Here is a 15,537-nt window from a genome sequence, read left to right on the forward strand (position 1 = left end):
AATTTAAAAGATAAAAAGGTACATGTGTTTAAAAATCCTAAAATCATTTTTTAAAGTTGTATTTTTTTCTCTAAAATTGTCTTTCTGAAAGTTATAAGAAGCAAAGTAAAAAAAATTATGAAATTATTTAAACAAGTGAAGACCAAGTCTTTAAAATATTTTCTTGGATTTTCAAATTCTATTTGAGTTTTGTCTCTCTTAGAATTAAAATGTCGGGCAAAGTGAGACCAGCTTGCTAGTAAATAGATACAATTTAAAAAATAGAGGCAGCTCACTGGTAAGTGCTGCTATTTGAGCTATTTTTAGAACAGGCCAGCGGGCTACTCATCTGGTCCTTGCGGGCTACCTGGTGCCCGCGGGCACCACGTTGGTGACCCCTGATTTAAGACCTGAGTTTGTACATATTAACATTTACAATATATTTGAACACAGCAAAAACACACATTTATTTGTGAAATATAACCTGAAACATATCGATCCTACAACGCCAGTATCGATCCAGCACGGTCCATACCCTTGGTATCGATTGTTTGGGTCGACCTCCCCGTGTGATTATGTGTCGGACGAGGACAAGCTGACACAGGAAGCAGCACTTTCCCGCCTCGTCTGTGTTTATGTGGAACTTTGGAAAAACGACTGATAATTTCATGTGAAGGGAATTTGTTGGCGTGCAGGGAGAAAAAGAGGGAGGGGAGGTCCTCCTGCGTTTTAGGGAGCAGATGTTTGAGAGAGGAAGGCTACAAACTCACGCCGAAAACAAACCGATCAAGCCGGCAGCCTGGAGCTTGGAGTGGACACCTTTAATTATAGCAACCGGTGTAAGTAAAAAAAAAATAAAAATGTCGCCGTCGTCTGTGTGTTGGGGTGAACTGTGCATGACGTCGCGGGGGAAGTTGGGACGTGATGACGTAGGTGCGAAGTGTTGTCGGAGCTGCTCACAGATGCGCCATGTGTGACTCCTTGTGGTGTTTAGCTTTCTTCTGGCGTCACTTCAAATGATGTTCAGTGGCTTTTTGCCTCTAGTAATGTCACTTAGAAATGTGCTCTCTGTGTTTGAATTGTTGGGAAATGTGGAGTCAGGTGAATGAATGGAGGTGTGTGACTGCACCACGCACTTTATGGAATGACTGGTTAGACCCGGGGGTCGGCAACCCGCGGCTCTAGAGTCACATGCGGCTCTTTAGCACCGCCCTGTTGGCTCCCTGGAGCATTTTTTTCAAATGGATTGGATATGGAAAAAATGGGTTTGTGTTTTAGTATGTTTTTTGTTTGAGGACAAACATGACACAAACCTTCCCAAAGGCCACCATTTAATAGGTTTGAGTGTATTTGGTGAACATCGTTTTGTCCTACTAATTTCGGCGATTCTTGAACTCACCATAGTGTGGACTGTGATGCAACAGTTTGTTTACATGTAAAATCTTCCACTCCTTCTTTGTCTTTTGTCCACCAAAAGACTCATGCTGTGTGTGAATGGACAAGTTAATCAATGCTAACATGCTATGTATTGCCTCACCTTAATGGTTCTGTGATGGAGCTCTTAGCTCAGAACGTTTGTATCTCAAATCACTGTTTCCCATTTAAATTAATTAAAATCAATTTAATCTGTGCTTGCATTATATCCCCTAGCACGGGGGTCAGCAACCCGCGGCTCTCGAGCCGCATGTGGCTCTAGTGCAGTGGTTCTTAACCTTGTTGGAGGTACCGAACCCCACCAGTTTCATATGCGCAGTCACCGAACCCTTTTTTAGTGAAAAATAAAATGTATAGTTTTTTTTCAAATTCAAGACAAAGTTGTTTTTTTCCTAGTGCACAAAATGAACCGTGCATGAACATCACCTTGTTCAAAGAACAAAGCCAACACAGTGCATGAACTCACAACAAATTACACACCTGCAAATCAGTGTGACTTCTGCTGTTGCCGTATCCATAATACGCAGATAGGGAGAAGTTTTTATTTACACGATGAGTCGGGTGTGGCTTGACCTCCGCCGAACCCCTGAGGCCAACTCACCGAACCCCCAGGATTCGATCGAACCCAGGTTAAGAACCACTGCTCTAGTGGCTCCCTGGAGCATTGTTAAAAAAGGATTGAAATTGGAAAAAGATGGGGGAAACATGTTTTTTTTTGTTTCAGTATGTGTTTTGTTTGAGGACAAACATGTCACAAACCTTCCCAATTGTTCGAAAGCCCACTGTTTAATATGTTTGTGTGTATGCTTTACCGATGAGAGTTTTTGGCGAGCACCGTTTTGTCCTAGTAATTTCAGCGATCCTTGAAGTCATCGTAGTTTGTTTACGTGTACAACTTTCTCAGACTCTGCCACAGAAAGACGTGTTTTATGCCGCTCCTTCTTTGTCTCATTTTGTCCACCAAATGTTTTATGCTGTGCGTGAATGCACAAAGGCGAGCTTTGTTGATATTATAGACTTGTTGGAGTACTAATCAGGCATATTTGATCAGTGCATGACAGCAAGCTAATCAATGCTAACATGCTATTTAGGCTAGCTGTATGTACATATTGCATCATTATGCCTCATTTGTAGGTATATTTGAGCTCATTTGATATCCTTTACTTTTATCCTCTTTGTATATAATTTAGTTTTGCATGTCTCCATCCATCCATCCATTTTCTACCGCTTATCCCTTTCGGGGTCGCGGGGGGTGCTGAAGCCAATCTCAGCTACAATCGGGCGGAAGGCCTTTACACGGGGTACACCCTGGACAAGTCGCCACCTCATCGCAGGGCCAACACAGATAGACAGACAACATTCACACTCACATTCACACACTAGGGCCAATTTAGTGTTGCCAATCAACCTATCCCCAGGTGCATGTCTTTGGACATATTATCTGTATGTAATATTGGCTGCATTTCAGATAGTTGTTTGTGTGCCATGTTGTTCCAGACCACAGCAAACATTACCTAGCTTGCCAAAGATTGTAATAAATCCATTAGAAGAAGACAGCCTGCCGTTTCCTTTAACTTGGACACAGAGATCTATACCTTTGGCCATTATAAGCCAGTCATTTCCAGGAGTTATCTCACCTTCTGAAAATCCTCCGTTTTACCAATTGCTTCTAATGTTGCACAATTGTGTAGAATAAAAATTAAAATACAACATTTCTGTCAACGAAGATTTGCTTCAGCCTGCGACACAAAGTCATTTTGATAGTAGGCTATTATAGCTAATATCAACACTTACGTCATGTGTTGCCTTCATTATAAGACTTATATACGGGCTTTTCATTTTTTGCGGCTCCAGACAGATTTGTTTTTTGTATTTTTGGTCCAATATGGCTCTTTCAACATTTTGGGTTGCCAACCCCTGGGTTAGGTGGTTGTAAGTACCGTAGTTGTGTACAAATATGTCTTTACAAAGATTATATAATGTCCTTAAACAATCAACATTATTAGGTAATTTAATGTTAGTGCAGGAGTGTTCAAACATTTTCCATACCAAAAAAAATCTAAGGATGCAGGGGGCCAATTTCATATTCCTATATGTTTTTATTATTCATACATGTTTATGTAACAGTCATGTTGTCATGATGCGTTGCCCGGATCATGTTTTATTTTAGTTTGACTCCCTTAGTTCTGTTTTCAGCACCCCTGGGTTTGTGTTATAGTTGCTATGGGGGCTGATTATGTTCACCTGCCTCTGATTAGTGTTCGGGACGCTCACCTGCTCCCGGGCACTAATCAGAGAGCTATTTATACCTGCTTTTCGCCACACTTAGTCTGGCTGTCTTGTTTGCTTCATGCAACAAGTTACGTTTGGTTATTCCTATGATTCTTGATTCTTGTTCATGTGCTAAGCTTCGCCATAGCTTCCTATGCACGCTTTTTTGTTTATTCTTGTATTGTTGACTGATTTATGAGAATAAATCGTCCGCGCATTAACATGCGACCCCGACGTGACACATGTGGTCATTCTGCGTAGTCCTGCCCTGCTCATATCAGGCTCAAACGAGCCACCACACATCCCCACTGGTTCAGAGTTAGGTGGAGTAGTTCGACAACTAGCGACAATTTTGATAGTCAACTAGTCATCGAATACCTTGATTTGTCAACTACCATAATTATAGAACACACCAGGTAATAAACCGCAGCCACTAAATTTTTGAACACATCTTATTTTGTACATATGTTGTCAGCAGAAGTCTATAAACTGGGTAACACACGGCACACTGACAAAGCCTAAACTATTGTTACTATAACAATCTACAGGGTTAATATAGTTGGCTTCTCTTTCTTCCCCTCCATTTATCTGCTTTCTTTTGTATTTCAAGTTATCATTACATATATGTATTGTTGCATCTGAACAATGGTATTGTTGATAATATAGGTAATTATTATTATTCATTATCAATAGTGCTATTTCTATTGGTATTTGTATTGCTCCATTTGTAGTGTAATAATGTTCATTGTCGTTTCTGTATTATTTATTTCACTAACTGCTTCTTTGCTATCACTTTTACCATCATATTTGTACATATCCTATTTGCTGATGTTGTTCTGTTGTTGTTGTGGTGTTTGCTGTTGTTGTTTTTGTCTCTCTGTCTTATCTCCTTATTGTCCCCACAATTTCCCTCTCTGTCTTCCTCTTGTTCTTTTTCTATTCCCTCCTGCTCCGGCCCGGCTGCACCAAATAATAATATAAATCCATTTAAATAAAGTCAAATAAAAATAAGTCAACAAAAGAAGTATCCCACACTTCTCTTTTGTAAAGTAAATTTGTACAGCCGATGTGGGCATCTACATCAACAATGTGATTTGCCTGAGAAGCTGGACAGGACAAAAAAAATAAAAAGTAAATTTAACAAAAGACAGTGCCTATTAGGGTTGCCCCAATACCAATATTTTGGTACCGGTACCCCTACCAAAATGTATTTTGATACAAAATAAAGAGACCACAAAAATGTCATTATTGGCTTTATATTAACAAATAATCTTATGATATATTTAACATGAGTTTCTTATTGCAATCAAAGAAGAATTTTGGCATTAAATAACATTGCGAACATGCTTGACAACTTCTCTTTCAGTACTAAGTAAGCAAACAAAGGCTTCTAATTTGGCTGCTGACATATGCAGTAACATATTGTGTCATTTCCCATTATATTATTTTGTCAAAATTATGAGGAATAAGCGGTGGAAAATTAATTATTAATTTATTTATTCATTTACTGTTAATATCTGCTTTCTGTGATTACCATTTTCTATCTACAATGTAATAATCACTTATGACTGTTGTTTGATACTTTACGCAAGTTTTGAGTGATACTACACATTTTGGTATCAATCCAATATCAAGTAGTTACAGGGTGATTAATTGGCCATCATTAAAGTTCTCCTGTGTCCAGGGACGCATTTCATGGGTTTATAAACAATAAACAAAGAAAAAAGATTTTGTGATAATAAAAAATATATCGATGTAATCTTTGTAGTATCGACTATGTACAACTCTTGCACTTGGTATCATTACAGTCGATGTCTGTGTAGACCCACCCATGGCATTTGTTTACATTGAGGAACGCTAGCTTGTTGTTAGCGGTTAGAAATAGTATCCTCCTACGGTGTGTAGTGAAGCATGTTTACCTATTCCTTTGTAAGAAACGTAGTTTATTTGTTGCCATGGCAGCGAGGATTAGCGATTTAGAAGCAGCTAAAACACTACCGACTCCGGATGGACGTTAGCCGCTAACTAGCTAACGGCTAACAAGAGCAAGAGCTAAGCACCTCTTCTAGAGCGGCGCTTTAGTGTTTATAGCTTCAACTTTATTGTTAGGTTTTAAACCAAAATGCGTCCATTCTCCCTTTAGTAGTACCGTTTTTAATTAATTAGTACTGCGGCACTTTATTAGTACCGGTATACCATACAACCTTAGTACCTATATATAACATGGCATATACAGTAGCCTACCGGAATAGTCATTGAGCACAGTCCTCCTCCTGTGGCCTTTCGGGGCTCGTTAGTGGTGGTGCACCGTTCCATGCAGGTGAGGGTTTTTGGGACAATCGAGCGGTTGGTTCCGTACAAATGATTTCCTCAGACAAACGCTCCTTCGCCTCTCGATGACAGCATTTCAGTTATGTCAATTTCTGTGATGTTCCGCGTTTAACAGTCGATTCCGTTTTTATTGGTCAATTCTGTCATTCCGTCCGCGACGTCAAAGAGGAAATCGTACGGTACTCACATTGCACTACACGCCCCAAACTGATCAGTAAAATATCCATCCATCCATCTATCCATTTTTCTACCGCTTGTCCCTCAATAGAAAAAACATAATCTGAGCAACACATGCGCTCCGTACCGTCTCAGGTCAACCAAAAGTTTTTTGTTTATTTTTCATAAATCTATAATCCATAATTTAAAGACAAGCTTTTTGTTATTATTATTATTAGTCTCAACATTTCAGCCTTTTTCTTCTTACATTGTGCTGTTTCGCTCTATTTTTTCCCATTTTCCATCCATCCATTTTCTACCGCTTATCCCGTTCAGGGTCGCGGAGGGGGCTAAAGCCTATCCCAGCTGCATTCGTGCAGTGGGCGGGGTACACCCTGGACAAGTCACCACCTCATTGCAGTTTTTCCCATTTTGTGTGGGGTTAATTTGATTTCTTTAATGATTCTCAAGCCAATAAACATTGGGTCACAAATATCCCCGACACCCCTAGGTTAGGGTATTAATGTAGCTGACACTGTTAATATTTAGGTTTGTGAAAGGAACACTGCTTTAAACTACATATTGTAGTCATTTGCACTTGGCAGTGTCACTGTCAATCTAAAAAAATCCATTTCATCCATTTCGCAGATATTCCTCATGAATTGTCTATTGATTGTAACTTTGAGGTCTAGCACAAAAAAACTTTGGATAAATGATATTCCATCTTTACAAAGCTGGACAATACTGTTCTATACTATATAGCCATAGTTGTTATTTATAATATAGTGATGTAACCTCTTAAATCCTGGGATAAAGCCAGCCATTTTGCTTGAAAAAGACATCCAAATTGTTTAAAAATCTAGAAAGTCTACATGGATGATATTGGTGTAAAGATGAAGGGGAGGCATTGATTGTTACTGCAAATAAAAATGTACATACCTGTAGCTGTGCAACTAGATACGATTGTTGGCTTTAAAACACTTTCAAAAAGTTTGTCTTATTAGTTTATGAAATTATTCATGATATATTCTAGTCTTGGACTGTTCACCTCACCATTTTTGACTTTAGAACATTTAGAGACTTGTGGTTTGAATTGTCTTCTGTTTTCCCAAAATGTGTTTGGTTATTCTTCTGGTTATGTAGACATTGATGTATACCATATTTTCTGGACCATAGGGCGCACTGACGATGAGCGGGTCTAGTCAGGTCTATTTTTATATAAAAGGCGCGATTATAGGGCGTCTTAAAGTCATATTATTTTCTTTTTTTTCTAAATTAAAAACACTTCCTTGTGGTCTACATAACATGTAATGGTGGTTCTTTGGTCAAAATGTTGCATAGACTATGTTTTACAGATCTTTACGTCATCTTTGTTGTAGCGGTGTAGCGTGCAAGGACGGGTGTGGAAGAAGTGTCAAAAGATGGAGCTAACTGTTTTAATGACATTCAGACTTTACTTAAATCAATAACGGAGCACCATCTCCTCATCTGTGGCTCACGAGTGCAATAACCACGCAAGAAGCGTGTCCCGTGAACAACCGTCCGACCGGAACTCTCTAATATCTAAAGTTCCTTGGATGAATAATGTAAACTCACTACACCGCTATGTTTTAGCGCTTTCATGGCAGATATACTGTAAGTAAGAACTTTACACTACTTTATATTAGAAATGGCAACAGCGGAGGATGAATGTCCCATAACAAGAAGATAGAGACAAAGAACAAGCTTATCAACTACATTATCGTCCCAAACTACAAAGGCGGATGCGCACAAATTTTCAGGACTTATGCAGATCCCAAATACAGATCAGCGGTTACCAGAAGGTAAGAAAAGTCTCTTTTGCATAATATTGTGAAACAAAACACCAGATAATATGTCTTACCTTATACACACATCATAATAATACTCGTATGTTGAAGCACAGTACAATCCATCAAGCGATGCGGCTTCAAAGCTTACCAAAGTCTTACTAAAACATTTTGATAGATTTTTGAGCGCTGTGTGTAATGTTCTATATTTTCAATGGAACATATAACATTTTGGTGTGGTTTACTCACGGGTAGGGGTGGGAATCTTTGGGCGCTGTTCAATTTCGATTCAGGGGTTACAATTCCATTACTGAGTGATTATTGATGCGTCTTTAATATATGTACGTATATTGATACACTTTTTTGCAACAGAAACAGTGCTTTGGTGATAAGAAACTAGTTTAATTTCCCTTATATGGTACTGCTCAACATAATGTCCCTAAGATAAAAAGAGCACAAAAACACTGTGTACTTTAGTACCGGCAGTTAAATAAAAAAGTGCTTTGCAGCTTTTTTTAAGTTTTGTAAATATAAAACGTTTTTTTTGAGTTATAATAAATATCTGCAGCTCAACTGAACATTCAATCTTCAACCGAATCAACATTTAGGCTTACTGCAATAACCTAACTGCAAGAGGTTGAGGTTTTTTATTTTAATTTCTCTCTTCCGTTTCCAGCATTGACATCCTTATAAGAATTGTCGAGCCTTGCATCCCTGTCAACTTTGTTCGAAATTTGTGGAAAACAAAGAGGCTACGACGAAAGGCCAAGGACAGTGTAAGCAAAAGACTACTACTACATAGCACTGTATGGTTTTTATTGGTTGGCTATTCAGTTTAGCAACATGATATACTGTATTGCAGACAAAAGCTCAAAGTCTTCACAAAGCAGATTTGCAGTAGCCCTGAGGAGGGTGCTGTCCACATAAACCTTTATTTTTGAAATAAGATGTTGTTCTATTGTATCACATTTTAAGAACATTTTGATTTAATGTCTAAACATATCATGACTTCCTTCACTTATCATTTTAGCAGTTGTATGCATTTGAATGTATGAAATCTAAAAATCACAAAACAAATCGCAACTTTTGTCAGAAAAATGGCAATGGCAATGTTTCTCAAAATCGTGGTACTACGGTATTTTTTTCTAACACAACTGAGCTTATATATACTGTGCCTCTTATCTAGTTCGCTTCCGTCGTGCTTTTAAATTAGGAATTTGTGTGTAGCTGCGGTCAGCAATGTTGGTTGTCTCAGTGTAGCTGTCCCAGAGATGCCGCATACCAAGCTTCTAAGTTCTAAATTTTAGAACCATCTGTATTACTTTAACAGATTTAAGATCATTTAAATTCTGACGTTGGATCGATACAGAATCAGCCACATCCAAATCGCAATGTGTTTAAGAATCGAAAAATGACCACACTGTCATCTCAGTTTTTTTTTTTTGTAGACGCCATAGATAAAAGTGAATAGGTCATGCTTATAAACTTTTTAAAACCTCCAGACCGAAAAAAGGGGGTCTTTCTTTATGTGAGGCTTGTATCAATATACTGTATTTTTTGGACTATAAGGCGCACTTCAAATCCTTACATTTTCTCAAAACTCGACAGTGTTTGCTGATCTGGTTGTACCTGGCACTGCATCTTTTGCCTCAGCTAGTTCTACCTCCTTATCGAGGAATGTTCCTTGGAAAATATCAGGTTGCAGCTCACTGAAAAATCCAGATCCTTAACGTCTGTGTAAATAGAAAATATATCAGGGTAAGGATAACCTCACACACATATTGTTCCTGCGTACAGTGCACTCCCTATCACAGAGAAGTGACTTAATCATACAAGGTAATTTTGTTAACACTCTTTTGAGTTTAAACAAGCTAGAATGGTCCTTTTGTTTTCAGAGACATTAGGGACTGAGCGAGATCATCTAGTTTGGACTGAGTCCGAGTCTGATTCCATGGGAGAACGACTGCTTGTTTGTTAACGCCAAAAAGCTCTCATGTACTTATGTGATGAAAGCAAAGTCTGCTTTGACTTCCACTGAGTAGAAGTAGAAGGGCACGGGGAAAAGGCTGTGCTTGGTTTAAATCATCTTATTTTTGTTACAGCTATAAATATGATTATGCCAGATGTGGCATGCAGTACAAGGGTTTGTCAGGAGCTATAAACGGGTGATATAAAAGACTGTTTTCCTCTGGTCAAATCAGCACCAGGAGGTACACTTTGGATAAGAGGGACTCCATGGCTTCTCTGGTTGTTAATCACCCCGGTTTGACACGGCATCCCACCATCTTGGTTTATGTTCAACCAATAGGGATTTATCAGTGTCACTGTGTGCATGTGTGAAGTCAACTTGTTCGTGTTGATTTATATTGTTGTGTGTATGTGCATACTGGAGATACATGCATGATTTATTGGGTTTGGACAGTTTATGGGACTTTATGGAGTGAACTCCTCGCCCCCCCATGAAACGTGCTGCAGAGTCTTCTCGTCTGATGGTGGGGTTGTGTCCTTGTGTTACGAGCACAGCATCTGAGGCCAAGCCCAGTCTGCAAGAACATTCTGCCACCAGAGTCACTAGAGAACAGGAAACAGAAAAGCCTTGTTCAGTCTCTGGCTTGAGAAACTGGATGAATTTCAGCTGTGCAAAGGATTATTTCACAGGACTTTTCACATTCAGGGTAGATGAAGAGAGATGCCTAAAGGGCCAAGTTTTTACGCGACCAAAGACCCTATTCTGTAATCAAAGTGGTGCAAGGAGCTAGCTAGATGACTTATAACTTACAAACTTACACATTCCATTTCTATAACACTTTTTCTCATTAGGGTCACGAGTGAGCTAGAGCCTATTCCAGTTGACTTTAGGGGAGAGTCATGGGACATCCTAGATTGGTTACCTGTGAGGCTGTATTTCACAGCAATATTTGGACTTTTTTTGACGGGTCTGAATGCTTTAAAACATTGGTTTACTGACATAGTTTTGACCCGCCCTACTCTGCTTCTGATTGGCTGTAATCTCACAAAAACTGGTGTACTAATAGTCTGCTGGTTCCTGTCATTCATGTAAGGTCTCAATGCTTCACAGTGGGGGAGGCTGAGCAGTGAGCCATATGGCTGGGTAAAATAATTGAGCTGATAGATCAAGTATCGTTATCTTTAAAACATTTTTTACATTTTGCAATATCGATTCACAAGGCATAAAATAGAGTCCCAGAAGAATAGCTTACATATTTACTGTTATAATTTTGCCCTTGAAGAAACATTACCTTAAAGCAATTTGTAGTAATGGTATGTTGCAATAGAAGTACACTTTTGCTTGCAATCATTTCTTATTTCAAAATTGTACTTTTGATGCTTTAAATAAAGTTTAAACCAGGGCCATTCAACTGGCGGCCCAGGGGCTAAATCCAGCTCGAGAAAGACACAAGACCACCCCCTCAGTTCAGTTTAAAACTTGGCAGAGGCTAACATTCTTGCAGCAAATTCCTAAAAATACTACATCGCTCCTGTTGGTCCAACTTGGACCAGTGTAAACACATTGGCAGTTTGTTGCATTGACATTTTAACCTACGAAAGGGCAGCTTCCACTGCAGTGATTTAAACTGTCCAAAGTTGTTTATGGTGAAGAGAAAAAAAAGTTCATTTGTATTTTGTAACAGATTTTAGACTTTTCAATAATTTAATTTAGGACAAATTGAATTGATTTGAGAAATTGACCTTGATACCCATCCCTAGTGAGCACAGCACATACTGCAGCAGGAACAGAGACATTAGAAGTTTGTGAAAATAAGAATAGTTATCTTTAATGGATTTCAATGGGAATTAATGTATCGCTAATTTTTTGGGAAAAAAATTATCAACATTCACAGTGATCCCCTCCAAAAAATCCAGAACCGATAAATATTTTCTGAAATTCTACAAAGGTCAAGCAAATGTCAATATTTTTTTACCCTAAGATTCAGCCTGTGTACGATCATTCCTTAACGTTTCCGTTATCTTGGTCGCTTTGTAAATTTAAATTAACAGATTATTTCAAACATATTGGGGTTTATTTTTTTTGGAGTCACCCTGTATATTGCAAGATTGATAGAATCGCCCAGCTCTAGTCACCAATCAATCGCAGTACACATAAACCACTTAAACAACAATTTACACACACATTCACACAAATGGACAATTTAGAGTCTTCAGTTAGTCTCAACATGCATGTTTTTGTGGGAGTCAGTCGGAGTACCCGAAAAAATGATGAATGATGTTTTGAATGAAACACAATTATGTCAGGTTTGCGTGCCAGAGAGAAAATCACCCCGGAAAATAGCAATCTTAATGCTAAGCAAGGACATCTTGAATCACATTTTTTGCATAATCATGCAGCCCTCGCATACATTTCCTTGTTTTTAACCAATCACACATCATTGTCACACCAAGTCATGCCTAAGGTGCCTTGGAGTTTAGAAACACCGACGAGAATATAATTTTTGACCCACAACCGTTGCCGTCAGCAGACATATTGGGGTCAGTCCAGTACAATATAGCACAATTTTCCTTGATTTTCTCAATGATCTCAAGGCAGCACACAGCTGCAATAATTTATGAGGTGACCTGATGTGCTGGGAAAAGTCTATATATTTTGGTAAACACAGGTTGTAGGGTTATGACATCATCATCATCTGCAGCCATTCAAACATTTTTGTCAATGAGTTTCAGAGAGTTTATGGAGAACTGTGAGGAACAATAGATTATTGAAAAAGCTCAAAGAGCAGTGATTCTTATTTAAAAACAAAGTAAAACATGTCCGGTTTGGGCTGGTCGATTGTACAATCGTGATTGGTTATTGTGACAAATTTTAGCTGGATCACGATGATGACCTTATTAATTTGATCGAACATTGCAGAAAAAGTCAGTGACAACAGCAAATCTGAGTCAACCTTTTTCTGCTCCACTTCCGGTTACAGGATACCGGTGTACCGCAGAAGTAAACAGAATTGTAGATATCAGAAGTTCAGAAAGTACCACTGATAGTCACACACACACTAGGTGTGGTGAAATTATCCTCTGCATTTGACCCATCCCCATGTTCACCCCCTGGGAGGTGAGGGGAGCAGTGAGCAGCAGCGGTGGCTGCGCTCGGGAATCATTTGGTGATTTAACCCCCAATTCCAATCCTTGATGCTGAGTGCCAAGCAGGGAGGCAATGGGTCCCATCTTTATAGTCTTTGGTATGACTCGGCCGGGGTTGAACTCACGACCTTCCAGTCTCAGGGCGGACACTCTAACCACAAGGACACTGAGCAGGTTGAAAATAACGACCAAACTTGGTGTTATCTAGGGCCCTATGACATAATCACGGAATTGTCCAATAAAGATTAACTTTTATATTAAAGACAGAAAGAAACAGAAATTGACATTAGACTGAAATGCTGTCATTGTGAGGTGAAGGAACATTTGTCTGGGGAAAGGGACAATGCACTTCACAGACACTGACCTCCATGCACCCTTCTCGGGCCAGCTTTCTGCCCACCTGTGGGACTCTCATTTAGACCTCAAAGCGTATGAAAAAGCTACAAAACTAACTCCGACATACAGAGCCGAGCAGCTCCCAAATTACTTCTACGAGTCAGGTGATACACTCATTTTTTTTTTTTTTTTACATACCATCTTCATTGTTACAGTAAGTCAATGATAACTTGACAGCTTCTAATACTATAGTTTGGCTACCAGTGTTGAAATAATACCTGATACATCCTTCTGTGTGCTTTCTTTTACTTAAAAGCATTTAAACTTAAGGCATGTATTAGTACATTGTTATTTTACTGTGCTTTTTCATATTTAATTACTTTACTAAGTCAGTATGTTAATAACATTTTGAACTAATTTGTAGTTTATTTAGATTTTAGTGCAGATGCTTTAAAACTTGCACGTTAAAAACAGTATAAAATCATTAAAGGCCTACTGAAACCCACTACTACCGACCACGCAGTCTGATAGTTTATATATCAATGATGAAATCTTAACATTGCAATACATGCCAATACGGCCGGGTTAACTTATAAAGTGCAATTTTAAATTTCCCGGCAAACTTCCGGCTGAAAACGTTTCGATATGATGACGTTTGCGTGTGACGTCAACGGTTGAAGCGGAAGTATTCGGAGCCCATTGAATCCAATACAAAAAGCTCTGTTTTCATCTCAAAATTCCACAGTATTCTGGACATCTGTGTTAGTGAATCTTTTGCAATTTGTTTAATAAACAATGGAGACTGCAAAGAAGAAAGTTGTAGGTGGGATCGGTGTATTAGCGGCTGGCTGCAGCAACACAACCAGGAGGACTTTGAGGATAGCAGGCGCGCTAGCCGAACGACCTCACCTTGACTTCCTCCGTCTCCGGGCCGCCGACCGCATCGGTGATCGGGTGAAGTCCTTCGTCGTGCCGTCGATCGCTGGAACGCAGGTGAGCACGGGTGTTGATGAGCAGATGAGGGCTGGCTGGCGTAGGTGGATAGCTAATGTTTTTAGCATAGCTCTGTCGAGGTTCCGTAGCTAAGTTAGCTTTAATGGCGTCGTTAGCAACAGCATTGCTAAGCTTTGCCAAGCTGGAAAGCATTAACCGTGTAGTTACATGTCCAGAGTTTGGCAGTATTGTTGATCTTCTGTCTATCCTTCCAGTCAGGGATTTATTTATTTTGTTTCTATCTGCATTTCAGCACGATGCTATCACGTTAGCTCCGTAGCTAAAGAGCTTCACCGATGTATTGTCGTGGAGATAAAAGTCACTGTGAATGTCCATTTTGCGTTCTCGACTCTCATTTTCAAGAGGATATAGCATCCGAGGTGGTTTAAAATACAAATCCGTGATCCACAATAGAAAAAGGAGAGAGTGTGGAATCCAATGAGCCCTTGTACCTAAGTTACGGTCAGAGCGAAAAAAGATACGTTCTGCACTGCACGCTAGTCCTTCACTTTCACGTTCCTCATCCACGAATCTTTCATCCTCGCTCAAATTAATGGGGTAATCGTCGCTTTCTCGGTCCGAATCTCTCTCGCTGCTGGTGTAAACAATAGGAAAATGTGAGCAGCCCTTCCTCCGGTGTCGTCACGCTACTTCCGGTAGTGGCAAGGCTTTTTTTTATCAGAGACCAAAAGTTGCAAACTTTATCGTCGTTGTTCTATACTAAATCCTTTCAGCAAAAATATGGCAATATCGCGAAATGATCAAGTATGACACATAGAATGGATCTGCTATCCCCGTTTAAATAAAAAACAATTAATTTCAGTAGGCCTTTAATTGAAATAATTTAATATATATCTTTTGTTGCCATATTGCCCAACCTTATGTCCTGCCATAGTCTGGTCCTGTAAAATACATAACTCTTTTCTTAATTTACTGAGTTCCAACACAAATTGGTGTAAAACTATTCTCCCTTTGTATTCTCCGTTTTCTGTTGTATTGCATATAAATAAATTAATTACAATTTAAATGTATTAACCCCCTCATAACTAAAATAATCAATCTCTCACTCAAAACTGGCACATCCCCACAGCTCTTAAAACAGCTCTTATCAAAC

General features: G+C 39.1%; 1 long non-coding RNA gene across 1 annotated transcript in view; it reads left to right on the forward strand.

Annotated features, from left to right (window-relative positions):
* Positions 1 to 569: 569 nt before the first annotated feature.
* Positions 570 to 15,537, forward strand: part of LOC133641724 (uncharacterized) — a 408,940-nt gene continuing 393,972 nt past the window's right edge. The window contains exon 1 of the long non-coding RNA XR_009824330.1: positions 570 to 818. This is a non-coding gene — a long non-coding RNA (uncharacterized LOC133641724). The remainder of the gene's footprint in view (positions 819 to 15,537) is intronic.

Source organism: Entelurus aequoreus, linkage group LG24, assembly GCF_033978785.1.
Source record: "Entelurus aequoreus isolate RoL-2023_Sb linkage group LG24, RoL_Eaeq_v1.1, whole genome shotgun sequence".
NCBI classification, from domain to species: domain Eukaryota; kingdom Metazoa; phylum Chordata; class Actinopteri; order Syngnathiformes; family Syngnathidae; genus Entelurus; species Entelurus aequoreus.